This window comes from Halictus rubicundus, chromosome 4, assembly GCF_050948215.1.
Source record: "Halictus rubicundus isolate RS-2024b chromosome 4, iyHalRubi1_principal, whole genome shotgun sequence".
Classification (NCBI taxonomy): domain Eukaryota; kingdom Metazoa; phylum Arthropoda; class Insecta; order Hymenoptera; family Halictidae; genus Halictus; species Halictus rubicundus.
Window position 1 is genome coordinate 9,037,599 of NC_135152.1, and position 15,854 is coordinate 9,053,452.

Here is a 15,854-nt window from a genome sequence, read left to right on the forward strand (position 1 = left end):
AAAGAAAAAATTGTACACACGGTGTACGGCGTTATCCGGAGGATGCTGAAATTCCCGGGATACCTTGTCTGCGCCGCGACGAGAGCGGAAAGAATTGTTTCCCAAGAGATCGCGCTTTGAATTCTACGGAACAGTACTCGAACGAAAGATCTGTCACTTTTTGCCCGGGCGTTCGCGATGCCGTTTAATGCCTGGGAAAGTTCCTGGACTTGTTCTTCGGCTTATATGCATGTTACGCGACGTTTACAATCATGAGAAGCGGAGATAGATCTCTGCGCAATTTTCAATTCATATCCGAAAGATAAGTTTACGGCTCCCGGCGAATCAGGCCACGTAGATGGACTCTTTTTATTTTGTTTTTACGCCGGAATTTTAGCACGTTTCACAGTATAAAACTGATTGTTCGAGGATGAAATCGGAGATCAATTTTGATTACAAAATTCAATTACCATCCGGAAATGGTTGTAAATCATTTAGGAAATCGTGTAGCTTCCACTTTTCAATATTTATTATGTGACTAAAGCCGGTGTAATTTATATCATTTTATTTACTCGCTTCCAGGCTGAAGATTAATCGTCAGTCACCATTCATTTTCTCATATGCGAAGCTTCGGAAGTCTGTTAATTTACGAATTCGATGAGTATATTTACTTCCATCGAATCTTATACAATCGTGCACGCCATAAATTCGTGACTTAGGTCGATATGTGCTCTAGGAAGATTACAATTCACTAAGACCGGAGAATCCGTCCGTGGTCGAGTTCATTAAAGCGTTTCTAAAAATTCGTTCGAAACATTTAATTAGGGGAGAAAGCTAACGAAACTCGCTCGTAATTTCTCTAAGCCGTGTACACAGGATTATTCACGTACGAGCATCGATTGCAACAGAGAGGAGGGCAGTCGTGGAATCGTATCAAGATATCATAAAAATATGTAACGAGAAAGGGATCCTAATCGAAGAGAAACCAGGCGTTTCGGCATGTACATCGACGAACGGATCGATTACCCAAATCGATTTACACGCGAAATAACGCGATGCCCATAGTACTCGATCGAGGTTCCCGTTAGGAATTCTCCGCGGTCTGTTGCGAAAGATGTTTTTTTTTTTCAACATAACCGGGACGTTTACCCGGCATCCTCCGGAAAGGTATGCTGTTGATTTTGTCGATGTTGCCCGATCGATCGGCCGCGCTCGGAGACCTTATGATTCATCCGCGAGTATTGTGATCGTTGAACCTAATCGGCGCCTTTGCGTCACGGCATTGCATAACAGGCAAACGGCCGCCGGACGGAAAACGAACCGGATTGTTTACCGCAATTTCTGTTATTCCGCGAGATTTACGATCCGCCGATCTCTATCGGGGCCCCGATTGAAAATAAACTGCCGGTACAACGAAATATTGGTAGCGATCGGAACCGAACATAACAGCCAAACCGCCGCTCGTTATTCCCACGATCGGACACGGGAGGAAATAACGGGATCGTCCTCGCGATCGTTATGACGATAATGCATAAGCGTGGCCCGGTCTCACGAAATTAATCACTGCCTGTTTCCACGGTCTGCCTCACGGTGAAGGTTATCGAACCTCCGCGACCATCTTCTCTTCTCGTTAACCGAGGTGTCTACTGGTTAACGATTCTCGTTAATGTTTTCCTTTTTTTCTAATCCTTGCTAACCTCGAGTCATTCTTATCCGTTTACCGGTCGGTAGATGCTTCGCACCGTTTAATTGACAGGTGTGCCAGATCGTATTCATATCTTCTGTCTTCTGCAGTCATATGCGTTTGACCTTTTCACTCGGGTTAAATCGGATTTAATTGAGATTTATGATGATGCTATACTGGAAGCGATTCGTTGAATAATTTAAGGTTATGATGACATCACTGTTACTGTTGCCTGAAGTGTGTTCGATGCTCTTGAAATAAATTCTGAAACTTTGGAAAGATTACAAAAATTGCGAGCATGTAATTTGACAATATACGTAACAAGAGATTGGTATATATTGTTGATTTCCCATGTTATTTAAAACTTTGATAGATCGTCTAGCTCCTTGAAAAATATGGAAATATGAAAACATTTATATTTATTTATTTTGAAATATATATTTTTATATCGTATATAAAATATAATGCTTGCAACTTTAAATATGTTTTGTACCTACTCCAAACTAATTAACCCTCTACGAACCCGTGTAACTTTCAGGTAATATATCGACATTTTACCAAATAATTTCAGTTTTTTTCACAAGATGACGTATACGTCTTAATTATATAATGTCCCTGAGATAACGAATAACAATATTGATGACGGATAGCAGCACCATCAACCTGAAATATCAAAGTATATGCCTTGCGAGTTGTCTACAGATAGAAATCAACGGAAGAAAATTCGACCCATAGAGGGTTAACCGTTTCCACGATTTTTTAAAATACTAAGCATATTTCCATATGTTTATATGTTATATAAAATATCAAAAGTTGCAAGCATCTGTCTACATAGCACACTGAAGAACATGCTCGTACAGTAGTATTTTAGGAAATCTTGGCCCGGAGTTACAAGGCACTTCGAAAAAGAGGATCGCGAACGGCGACAAAGGATCTCTATGAGAAAACGATTTGAGGAGCGTTTCGCGAGTAATAGGAGATTAAGAACGGTCGAGCAGGAGTCGAATAACGAGCAGGAGCCGCCAGGAGATCTGTCTGTATTCCGCGAAGGCACGGCCAGGAGGATGGCAAAAGAGAATCGGTCTCGCCTCGTTACAGCGGGATCGGCTTTAGTCATCGCTAACGAGCGATTAGCCGACATTGGCGAAGGAAGAAGGCTGCCGGTAACGAGGTCACGAATAAGTGCAGGAGACGACGCCGGGGCTTTCGTTATCGCGCACTCAGTCGCTAATTACATAAGCCGGTACGACAGTGAACAGCACTTTGCCGATCGGATGACAAAAAGCGAGAGTCTTATGAAATGATAAGCACAAACCGCGCGTCCGAGACCGAGAGAGAGAGAGAGAGAGAGAGAGAGAGAGCAGCCATCTTTCAAAACCCGCTCGGCCAGCAAATAAGAATCTCCTGTTCTGTATCTTCGACAAGCTTCTCGCATTACTCCACTCCCGGGATCCGCCTTTTCTTCAAATCGCTTTAAAGCGATTTCGCATTTTCGCGCGCGAAAGTCGATGCTGCGTCGGATCACGGGACGTCTCGGATAATTTCGTCGTTTTGTACACCGGAGGCTGAAACAATGTTTCAATTCTCAGACAGGTAGGGCTCGTTCGAAATTACATCAGCGAAAGAATCAAAGTACGTCGTAACCACCCCAATTACAGGAGCCAGGAAAGCTGCCTCCTGATGCAATCTTCTTCTCGTGTAACAGTAAACGGCCGAGAGTGCTTCAGTTCATTCAATTGGCCTACCGATGGACTATCCAGGAGTCCTAGCAGACGTGCCTACGCGGTGGCTCGTTCGTAATTGACAATGAGGAACATCGTAATCTCTTGTCCATTCCGTTGCGAAACCCCCGCCGAAGACAATCGGGGAGCGTGGTACAAATGACGTTACGCGAGAAAGCTGACTGTCTCTGCTAGCCTGCTCGCAGATGTTGCCAAACATCACCGAACAGACTTTTACTTACAAATTTCAATTTTCTAATCCTTCATCTCAAATATTAGTCGCAGGATCATCACGGTATTCGTTTAAAATGATATTTCCTAAAAAATCCTACATCCTCAAATATGCCCGTTTTAATGCAATAAAATCATTTCTCTCTAATGCAGTTGGCGATCGAGGTATTAAAACCATTTACAGTGAAAGTTGGTGAATTCACATAAACGGAATCAATTTTTAATGAAAGTCTACCAATACCGAGTTCTTATAATTTTTTCACCAAGTCAATGTTTGACAAGTTATATTTCCCAGCACTGTAGACAATGCTCTCTTCACGCTACGGATTGAGAAATCAATTTTTCGTGCTCAAATGATTCCATCACCCACGGTATCATAAAACATGCATCAGCTGAACTAGGTTCGAGCAATTCGAACAAGCTATACTCGAGGAAGGAAAGAGACCATGCCTAAAGAAGAAACGCTGCAACATCGACGGCAGAGATTAAATTAATTTTCTCGGCGAACGGTTCGTCGTGCCCTTCGGTGTTTTCTCTTCTAATGAACACAGCGAAAGCGTTGACACAGAAGATGCTAATGCGAATAGTAGAACGCGATTGGAGAGAGCAACCGGCTGGATTCCCAGCGAGGCAGGATTAAATGTTGAACATTTCCCTCTAACGAGAATCACCGCTAGACAGTGGACATTAACATAATCCCATCGGCTTCCGAATCAAAGGCCCATTGTCTGGCTTTACGGTCAGTCCCCCTTGGAGCCGCGGGACAACACGGCAACAAACAAGCCACCTTGCAGGCAAAGTTGCTCAACTTTCCGTTCGGGACGATCCGGCTAACGCCTGTCAGGCGGAAACTGGTCGTCCGAAGAGGCGAAATATATTGCGCAATCGGTGCAATTAAGTCGACGAGCATCTTGCGAGCGTTAAGTAATCTCGGAGAGGGACCCGGCGTAAACAGCCTCCTCCGGAATCGAGCGGAGGAAGCTAATCGTGGGATGCAGGGGGGCCTTGTGCAATTAACGTAATCAAGAGAGAGAGAGAGAGAGAGAGAGAGAGAGAGAGAGAAAATATGTTCCGTTTTTGCATCCGCACCGGCAATTATTCCGTCTTTACGCGAAGAAACGCGCTCTTCCTGTGCGAAAGCTCGGCTTTCGCGGATCCGACCGGCGAAGAAGCATTTAATCGCAGACGCAGAGGGCGTGCGTGCGCGCAAGAGACCAGCCTAAATCGAAGCGCTAATCCGTCACGCTGACCTATAGATCTTTTCCACGGTAGAACGTTATTATGGCCGGTGAAACTCATGGGAAACGGACCGAGGACTCGCGCGATGCTCGAGCACGCCGCCTGTGTTTTCAAAGCTGCTCGTTCGCTTGGTTATTTATGCGCGTAACTTGGACACTAAACGGGATAGACGGCCTCCCGGGCCGTTCGATATTATGTGGCCGTTCTCATGGTTGAAAGTTTGTTACGATTTCTGAACGACGTGGAAGGTAATTAATCCGAGAACCTTCCGGGGTGCCGTATAAACACCGGTCTCGCCAGCAATTTCTGTCGTTTCGCCGAGAAATATTCGACACGTTCCTTTTTATATACGATCGTCGACGTCGGCGGGGTAAAAACGGCTCCTAAAGAGCAACTTTAACAACATATTTTATTTTAATGTCTCGAGAAATAACGGGGATCTTCCGGGGTGTCGTGTAAACCTCCGAACACCGGTCTGCTTGCGATCCAACGTCGTTTCGAGGAGAAATGTTCGACACGTTCCTTTTTATCTGCGATCATTCATGCTAGGGGTACGAAAGCGATCCTTAAAATCAATGGGAATTTTCCCGGAATGTCGCGTGAACCTTTAAAGAAGAAGAAGAAGTTTCCCGGAGAAGTACTCGATGTGTACAATTCTTCTTTGCAATTATTCGTGTCAGTGTGGTTAAACCGATTCTTAAGGAGGCGGCATTAGGATGGGTCTGAATATGTCTGAAAATGGTATGTGCGCATAGTCTAAAAGGTGATATTTCAGGCATTTTTAGAAAAAAGTTCGATCAGGATACATTAATTTTGGTTAGTTTTATACGCTCTTAAACATGGAAGGAAACAGAGTGCGTTATAGGCATTTGCAAAAGCAGCCAAAAAAACTTTAACTCTTTGATCGACATGAAAAAGTCATATTTAAAAATTTTTCGCCGAAAAACGCACGTTGAAAGACGGAGAAAGATTATGGAACAAAATGACACTTATAATAATTCAATAAACTTATATAGAAATTTAAATGTACTGCGTTTGAGTTTTCCTGGAAAACCAGCACTTTCCGGACAACCCAATTATTTATGGATATCTGAACGATCATTATGGATATCTCACAACGTTCTCCAATACTTTGGGACGAACAAGAACGGCGAAATTGCTTTGTCGGATAGAGCGTCTGCGCGGAGATCTACGGTGATCGAGAGAAAACGAAAGTCTGGGTAAGTGCAGCCCTGGCCGGTGGTTCCACGGTATCGGGAACGATACGAAAGCATCTTCAGGAAGTGTAGATAGGCGAACGCGCTATTACGCTTGCAAATGTTGCGGCTGGAATTCCCTGGTGCGCCTAGACGCGAGGCGAGGCGATTTTCTCAAGGAAACGTCGAAGCTGTTGTGCTCGCTCGACGCGGCGCGACGGCCGGTGCAGAAGCCTTCTGTATACATTACGCTTATGTTCATAATAACGCGCACAATGTTTCTCAACTGGTTTCGCGGTTGTGCCGTATGCAACATCAATGGCACTACCTTTACGTTACGATATTGCGTAACGGGGTAATATTATTACGGACCCGGCTTCCGACACTTGCACCTCCGCCGATCCAAGCACACCGGCCGCCGGTGTAACTTCATCGGCTGCGTTATTAATGTTCTAGGAGCTTAATACGACAGTAACGCGATAGCGAGAGCCTGCTATCAAAGTAAAGTAAACTATGCGCTGGTAGGCGCATGCGAATTGCCTCGCTGGGAACGAATGACAATTTAATGCAGCCAATCGACCCGTAGACCTCCATCTTCACCTTTTTCAAATCTAATTATTCTCCTTTGACAGTTTACCATATTTTTACGAATTTCTTTCTCAGCCACGCGATTCTAGGTCTGAAAATTAATATTTAACACGTTAATTGCCAGTCACATATGTCTGACAGTGATTTTTGACTAGGCTTATTTTTACTGGCACATATCCGGATGAATCGAATTCTATTAAGATCTTTAGAATTCAAAAGGGTTAAAACAGCATCCCCTATATTTAAAATTTCTAGTTTCGCTTTCATTGATTAAATTACTATGATTTTGTAAGAATCTCTGGGAATGATATTTGGCACTTAGCGCGTTAAGCTCGTGTATTAAGTGCAGCAACTATTGTAAAAAAAAAAGTGTAACTGTACGAAAGTTTCGATTTTACCGGTAAAAATCGGAGTCGCCTGTAATTATTCCGTAACGCGGAACGATATGAGAAAACTTTGACAGTTCTGTCCACGAGTTTGTTCGGTGAAAGTCCCGTCGTGCAACAGGAGAGAACAATTTCGCGCGCGCGCAACCCTCTCGCAACGGAGAAGGCGCCTAATCCTAGTCGCGCAATTCCGATTCATCCCGCTCGGTGCATCGAACGCAATGATTCACAATAGAGTTACAAGAGTTACGGCTCGATTGCCACGCATTATCCACATTCCGCGGGGCCCGATCGAAGGGAGCCGGTGGTGCTTCCTGGTGAAACGCAATACCAGATTGAAATCCGCGGACCGCGGGTACCGACGGGCCCCGCGCCGCGCCGGTGAAATCGCGATAGCGCGACCGCTTATCTGGGAACATCTATCAGTGACCCACGACCCCGGCGATTCGTCTCTCTTGTCGAACGTGCCTACATACCTTTAACTTAAACGATTCGTCGTCCCGTTCCCCATCGCGCGGTTCGCTCGAGAACGGTTTCTGTTCACGCCTAGGGCGTCTACCCTTGTGTTCGATCGGCTTTCTTGTTCCGCGTTTATACCTTAGACAATGTCGGCGAACACCTGTGTGCATTGAGTCATCACGGTTTCTTGCGGGCCTTCGGGCCACGTGTTTTTGTCGGAGACTGTCCAACGCTCGAGCACTCAATCCGATGTCTAATTGTATGGTTCGAAGAACGTATCTCACTGATCCAGTGGATCTTTTTTTAGAAGACTGCTTCCTGAATCACCCCGATCAGTTGTGGAGTTCAGTCGTGAAAAGAAATTTGGATGGACACGTTCTTCTCATTTTTATAGGGTCGTGTAAATAAGCCGCGGAACGCTGGTGAACCTGTTCGTTTTTATTGTGTTTTCAGGGAGAGAATGCACGAAGCTGCGAACAAGGAGGGCCATTAGAGGATTCCGGCGAGGTTGCGGAAACCGTGGGGCCGCAGCATCGTTACCGCACCTGTTACGTCCGGTGCACTTTTCCACGCGTAACCCGTGAACGAGCGTCGAGCGGACGTTTTCACGGCGCGGCTCGAAGGCATCCGGCACTCGTCGTCGTGGCTCGAACGGAGAAAGTTCAAGAGGAAGCGCACTAAAGCCGCGCTCGCTGCTGCATCTACCTGCAGCAGCCTCTGTGTAATTCACGTCAGGACGCGGCGCGGCGACGCGCGGGGGACGATTTCACGGTGATTCGTAACGATGCCCATAAAGGTCAAAACCCAGAAGAGCCAGGCTGCCGGCAAACGCGTTCGCCAAAAATGGTTATCTTCGGCTAGCTCCGCGCTGCACGCCGCGATTTACGATATTGATTTTCAAAACGATCGACGGTGCGGTACCGGCGCGGCGCGCGACGCGGAAGTCGCTCGCGCGATCCGAGCCTTAACTCTCGTCCGCGATGCAAAACCGCTTGCAATCGCTTAGCCCCGAGGAGACCCTTAAACGATCACCTCGTTTCTTACCGGGAATTTTAATCAGAAACCCTTAACAAGGATTTTACCCGGCAGTAATACCCGCATGCCGGAAGTAACCCCCTAGGCCGCGAGAGGTTCGCGTTACGTCGCTGCTTCTATGGGTTATTTAATGTACGAATTGTCGAAGCTTTTACGTAAATATTCTTTAGCGACTATAAATATCGACGGTAGAGGATGCGGCGGAGAACAGTCGCCCGTTGGTTGTAAAATGTTGGATGCAGTATACTCTCGTCGTCATCCAGAAACTCGGCACGCACACTCGTGAATAGACTGCGGCTCTTTATTGTTATTCTAATTGTTTGTGTGCAAGAGACAGAAGCCCAATAGGAGGTACGTTCTTAAATTCTTTTAATTTAATAAACGCATAAAATCCGAATTTTTCAGAAATTTGAGTTTCACAAAAATAATTCAAACTATTATACAGCAATTTTGATAGCATTGAAACGCCAGATTTTTCCCGTGATTACGATAAAGAAATTCAAAGAAAAAAAAAATTAATGCATTCATAGTAGAACCTCCTTTATCCGAACCAATTAACACTGAACCTCGTATATACTGTTAACCGAGCCTCTATTATACGAACCACATCGAACCGAAATCGTGACATACTTAGACGCTCAAGAAAATTATCCTTTACTGCTATAAACATACGTATTCAGAAGAAGAGCTGTTGACAGACAGCATTCATCTTGACATGAGATCGTTTACATTTCCAGAACTATCAATTTCCTGCAATTATTGCTATTTACCTCGACGACTGTTCCGCAACAGCAGCTTCAGAGCACCCCTAAGCCCGACTAGTTTGTGACGTATCAGAGCCACTCAACGGTGTCGACACCTGAAGGATTACTGGGTCGCTTTCGAGATCTTAATCTGGGAATTCCAATAAGTATTTGATGTAGCAAATAAATGCGAACGGCTGTTTGTACATCGATGGCGAAACCCGTCGACGAATTTAAGACCCTTCAGCGACGCGAAGGAATCGACGAGACCCGTTCTGGAATTCAATCTGGAAATCTCCGGCGAGAATATTCGCAGGCATAGTAACAGGTCGTTCGCGCGTTTGACTCTGGTTGCGTTAAAATAACAACCGGCGACGTCGAAGCTTTCGAGTCCGATCCCCGTCCGACATAGTAAAATCTTGCTCAACGTTCCGAACAGAAGACGGGTCCCCCTTCACATTCCAGCACGAGCATCGAAATTAATTCTCGTTACTCAGCTATAGATGCCCCGGGTAACGAGCCAGCCGGCAGACAGTTGATTAATCAAGTTTAAGTCGCATGTTGGATTATACGATAACACGTAAACTCGCTTGTCAGCCATTATTCACTATCAGGGACGCGCGCGGGCTTTAACGGCGGCGATCCTCGCGAATATTTAATATAAAGTGCATCGCGAGAATGGTTGTAGCTAGTCGTTGACCGGGCACGATTCTCCCCCCGATGAAATTTGCAAAGTTATGACAATTAGAAAGTTCATCGTTCACTCGAGATGCCCCGCGAAAGGAGTCGCTGATTCACCGAGCACACGCCGCCGCGCATCACAATGAACCGTCAGGTGGCAGGTGAAAAATCCCTGGTAAATAATCAACAGTCCGGTGAACGTCTCCAGGATCAGGGACTCGCAATTTATCATAATGTCGGCGTCACGTGGAAAGGTGCAATTTACAGGCGAGATTCGTTACGACACATGCGTACACACGTGGCTCGCTGATTTCGTTTTGATCGAGCTTGCATTCATCAAAATCAGACGTTCCGAAGGATGTTCTGTGAGTTTCAATTACCTAGATGAGCGGGCACCTCGGATCTTTTATTAATATCCCCGGTCATTTTCAATTTAGGCTGATGATAGATGCGAATTTCGATGCTTCAGTCCTCAGGCTGGACTAACGGGCTTCAAATCGTTTTTCCGATTTTCGGGACATTTTTCTCGAGAAACAGAAGCCGTTTCGTCAAGTGACTCAATTATTTGTCGTTATATTTCTCGCCCGTCCTTATAGTTGATCGCTGCTAAATAAATTAATTTAAACACGATTAACGCGTGAATGACCAAAAATTGACACGAATCGAGGTGAGTCACGCGATGACGCATTTTCGGAAGGAAGATCGTGTGCAGTTGATAATGACTCACCGAAGGCCGACGATTCGATGCAATTCAAGTGTACCGTGCGATCTTCCCGCTGATAACATTGACCAAAATTTACATTTTACAGTGCGACTCGTTAAAACATATTTCCATGTTTGGTCCTGCAAGGGTGAACCCGCAAGAGCAAATCTTGCTCCGTCTTTTTCACAGACAGAACATTCTTTTTCGAGCATCTCCGGCAAATGAAAATGAGAATTAGGGAAAGGATCTATCGATAAGGGAACCATTAATTCACCGTATCGCTGGTTTTACATCGATCCAACGATTGGGAAATTCTACCTCGTTCTTCCTATCTCGCAGACATCTCGCTATCTGAATACCAGCTTTACCTGTTGCCGGACAATTCTCGACAGAATAGATAATTTCGAAATCGAGACACGACGAGGGCGGAGTTTACCAATTTTTGTCGGCTCGTCGAACATATTAGAAATTCACTAGGAGCGGCATTTGCAATCTAATGATCACCGGTGAAAGGATGCTAGCCACAATGGGACTTGGTCATTCGGATAAAAATCATCCGATAATTTTCTACGAGCATTCTTCAAATTTGCATTCCATCTTTACTCATATGAAACTTTTTTAAAGGATACGACGTATTTCCTTCGGTCCCTGAAACTCGTAGTTAATTTACAAGTTAATACAATTATTTGTATTATTGTAGAATTATATGTAATTCAATTAGATTCCTTTTAACCAATTTTCCACCATGACAATCCTAGCGTAATAAGACTTTTCCACTATGCTTAAACCGTGTATAAATTTTGTAACAAAGCACAGAATAATAATGACGGGCATATAACAGTTTCAATGTAATTTTATGTTTTGTTAACAAATGAAGAAATTTCATTTACAGTAGAAAATCAGAATTCGTCGTTCGAATATTTTTCCATGCTGCTCATGATCTATTGTACAAGAAGGTGACCATTTCGCGTACAATAGAAATAGAAAATCATCCACTGTATCCAACTTCCATCTTTAAAAATTCTTCAAAAATCGACACACGTTTCTAACATGTTTGGCGACGTTTCTATGGTTGATAAAGCGTAGCATGAAGCATATCCGAGCCGCTGGAGCGGCTTGGCCTCCATCGTTGTCGAACGAATTATCGTACGAAACGGTCGGAGCGCGGCACGACCATTATCGTCGGTAACGAGCCACCGTAATTTTGTCCGGTCAATTAAAAAAGTGTTAGGAGCAGATAAACCCGCGAAACGATAGGCCGTTTCCCATAGAGCCGAACTGCCGTGAGAGTGGCTCGTAGCTCAGGCTAGGCGTATATCTGGCTCGGCCGAAGAGGCGTTCCGCGCCGAGCACCGACGCCGATAGATTCGCCGAGATAACTCTTAATGCCGTGTTAATTATCCGTTGGTGGTTGGCAATTACTGTTGGAATAACCGAACGCCCTAAATTCCGCCGCCGCCACACTTCATGAAGAACGCGTCGACCCGGTAGAACCGGACTTGGGTGCTGATGATGCTTTATTGATCAACCTCGCTCGTTACCTTACTGCGAGACGCTCTCTGTTCGTTGTAGTCGGCCTCTCTATTAACGCTTTTTACGATTTCGTTTTTGCCCCTCGCCGCGAGCAGCGTGAACTGTTCGCTCGGTTCGGGCGAAAAGTAATCGCGATGATTCGAAGCAAAGTCATTCGCGGCGCGGTCTGCGAAGAGGTGCCGCGGATGTTGCAAGCGGACTAACGATCTCTCCAAGTTTTCCGGCGCGATCGTGCGAAACTGTCGCCACTAATCCGTTACGGATTAAATTTCTATTTGTTGCTCTGAACAATAAGAGACCTCCGAACTTCCATTAACTTCCTCTCTTTTGTGAATGTATTAATTCACTGCAAATTATCGCAATTATTCCTCATCTGAACCCACCAGTTCGTGCGTTCGCGTCTCGCACGTTTAATTTGTTTTCCCGCGAGCGTACACATTTCTGGCAATTAATGATTCGTTTAAGTGTACAAAAACGAACATCTAAGACAGCAAGATTTTCTAAAGATTCGATTTTTAATTTGTTTGTAGCAAGGAAAATTCTACGATACGAGCATTCAGCTGTATCGTTATCCACTATTTCACACAGTCGAGTTCTAATTGAGTCTCGAATCAGCTCTCCATTAGAATAAAATAACTGTGCAACGCTTTTCGAAAGTGACAATTAGAACAGCGTTTCCGCGTGCAGAGTGACATACAGCTCCTTGATCAAATTCGTAGCGGAAACAGTTTGGAGAAAGTCAATTTGTTGGTGTGATAATCGCTTTTGAGGGACAGGAAGAATAACGAGATTTGCAGTCAATTTCGTGAATAGGGTATTTCAGAACATCGCGGTAGCTGTACAGAAAAAAAACTCGCGGCGCGTGTTTAATGCGAAAATAAGGGTGAGTCGTTCGCAGATAATATTCTTTCGATGGGAGCCTAATCGACCAATTCAGGCTGTTACGCAGAAATCTGCGGTCGGAGCATTCGGCGAGATGCAGACATGCAGAAATGTTCGGTCGTAATCGGCTCTGGGTATCATCCTCAAACTATATTCTCGAGAAAAGGCGTGAAGAGAGTATCACAATTTTCTTTGCGGTGAGAATCATCATACTGCTTGTTACGAACGAAGCAAAGAATTCACTGGAATTTATACCGGTATTACTTGAAATACTTTATCGAGTTTATTGCACTGTATTAATATTGAATTGCATGTGCTAAGTAATTTTTTCAGTATGCAGTAAAGGACGTGAACAAATTTTGTTTTTGGTATTAGAATTTCTAAAACTTTTTAGTAACCTCAGAAGCCTCGGAAAAGCACAGTGAGATAATATGTGCAAATTAAATTGCAACAAGCTTCAAAAATAAAAATTTATGTAAGTGCTGAAAAGAATAATTTTCATGAAGTTTACTTCTTTGAATATTTCTAACACTTCAAGCTTCTAATCATCAATACACATTTTTAAAAATTTTTTCCAAAGCAGTTTTATAATCTTAATATTTGTAAAATAAAAAATCTAACGATTTTGTCGTGTTTAGTACCTAATTTAATTCCGGTACCAAATTCCCCGCACGCTGTGAAATTGCAAATAACCTTTTCCAGCTGATTTGAAGAGACACAAATGGATATCGAGTAAAAATTCTCAAGTCAAAAAAATAGATCTATTGTTTCGCGATAAGATAAAGATGAAATTTCCGTGGCAGCAACATCAACAAGATTACCCACGGTAATGCGGTCCGTATCGTTTCGTAATTTGTTGCGAGAAATTGATACGAGTTAGGGGGGGGGGGCGAGATAGCAGCCATAACCAGCGTTAAATTCGAGCAATAGCGAGGCCACGATGCGTCGAGCTGCACGTGATGCTGCAGTTCGTTGCAATTAAACCTCACCGGCAATTGGCGTGCCCGTCCTGTTATTACGATCAGATAATCCGAGCGTAACGTTCCACGAGAACAGGTGGATGGTTCAAGGGCACAGGCTGGCCTCTGACGCGATGCACCTTTCTGGATTCACTCGGATGCATTTTCACTTTCGTTCGAACACACCGACAGCGCGACTGCATAGCTCGGTGCGCCGGACTCTCGAGGCAGCGGGTCTGATTAAAATCGGGAGCATAAACATTTTATGAATGCAGACCGTGCTTGCTGCAAGAACCAGGATTAGTTGCTTTAATTAGCGGGATTCATCTACTGCGTTATCCAATGCAGTGGAGTAATCGATGCACTTGCGTAAATACATGTATATTGCGTTTGAATTGTTGCTTCGTACATTCTTTAGACAATTCAAAACCTCGACAATTTTATGAAATGCCCGATTGACCTTTGGATCAATTAAACTTGTGGGATATAAAAATCTTATTCTTGTGCATCGAAATACCATTGCTGAAGAAAATGGAATTTCCTGCGAACTTTTGTTTCCCAAAATTTGTCTGGAAAAGTATAAACTCGTGGCCTTTCTAAAAAATCAACTTGACAAACCGAAGGAGTATGTTCACAGATGCCAAGGACAACAAAAGACTGTTCTAAAAGTGGTACTTCCTAAAATAGTGTTCTGTGCTGAACCAACGATTCATCGTAGCATTCTAAATTAAGCGCGCGATCCTTTATCAAACGCGAATTCCCGGCGTGCTCGATTTGCTTAAAAAATGTCTCGGAATGTTCCTCGCTCAGGTTCGATATTTCACGAACCCTATCAACGTTATCTCGGCGCGGTCCCGGCTTCTAATTACAAGTTGCCATTTATAGTATAGCGCTGCTGAAAGCTGGCCTGCGCCTCGAGGAAGCATTGTCCTTTGCGGAACGGTATTAAAACAGAGGCCCGCGAGCGAACAAGAAATCGACAACGGCAGAAACAGAAACAGAAACAGAAACAGAAACAGAAACGAAAACGACCCTGGCCGGATCTCCGAGTCGTGAGCATCATCGGCCGCCATATTTCATGCACTGTTTTCGTGCGATACTTCGTTCATATTTCAGGCTTATCAACGCGTGCCCAGGGGGTAGCCGCCCCTGCGTTTCTGTCTGCTCCAACAGCCAATTATAATCGGATTTTTTCACAGGAAAGTACAGAAGTACATCGTTGTTCTTCGTTCCTCGGCGTCGTAAATAACGAGAAACACGGTGAAGAGTGTCGATGAGCATTTTTCGAGACTGTTTCTCGCTTCGAGGCGAATCCGCGGGAGGAACGATGATTCATATTTTCATATGACCTGGCCCCGTTCAAATACCTATATATAGCTTTCTGGGAGGAGCACCGCGATCATGGAATTCTTTGCACGTGCTGCTGCGTCCTCCGAACAAATCATTTCTGCTTCAAATATCTTCGGGGAACTATAAATCCATCGGCACGGCCGCACAGCTTCCAGGAATATCGGACATAGCGATCCACGGTGACGAAGAATTCGAGGATTTCTAAGGAAATCCCGTTCTCTAGATCAGACAGTACGTCATCTAGAATCTAGATCAACGTTTCTTTTTAGGCTTCATTTTTCTCATATTATTCTAAGTTAACCTTTCTGGTACACCGAGGCGGTGGTAAAAATTAATACAAGTCAGAAACAAATGTTTTAAAAATTCGTTAAAAAGGAAAGAAATATCACGTTCTTAATAAGAAAATAAAACATATAGATACAGATTTTTTGTGTACATAATTTTATGTTATAAGAGTCAGTCTAACGTGAGAAGATATTTTCAAT

The 15,854-nt window shown here is 44.3% G+C and overlaps 1 protein-coding gene and 1 long non-coding RNA gene across 3 annotated transcripts in view; both read right to left on the reverse strand.

The window, feature by feature from the left end:
* The window catches only part of LOC143353339 (uncharacterized), a 289,180-nt gene that overhangs the window by 154,119 nt on the left and 119,207 nt on the right, over positions 1-15,854 (reverse strand). The window lies entirely within an intron of this gene.
* The window catches only part of LOC143353340 (uncharacterized), a 147,589-nt gene that overhangs the window by 62,859 nt on the left and 68,876 nt on the right, over positions 1-15,854 (reverse strand). Inside the window, exon 1 of one of the 2 annotated variants that reach the window (XR_013082114.1) lies at positions 7,501-7,561. The exons of the other annotated variant lie outside the window; for it this stretch is intronic. This is a non-coding gene — a long non-coding RNA (uncharacterized LOC143353340). Of the gene's footprint in view, positions 1-7,500; positions 7,562-15,854 lie in introns of those variants that run through there. 2 annotated transcript variants of the gene reach the window in all.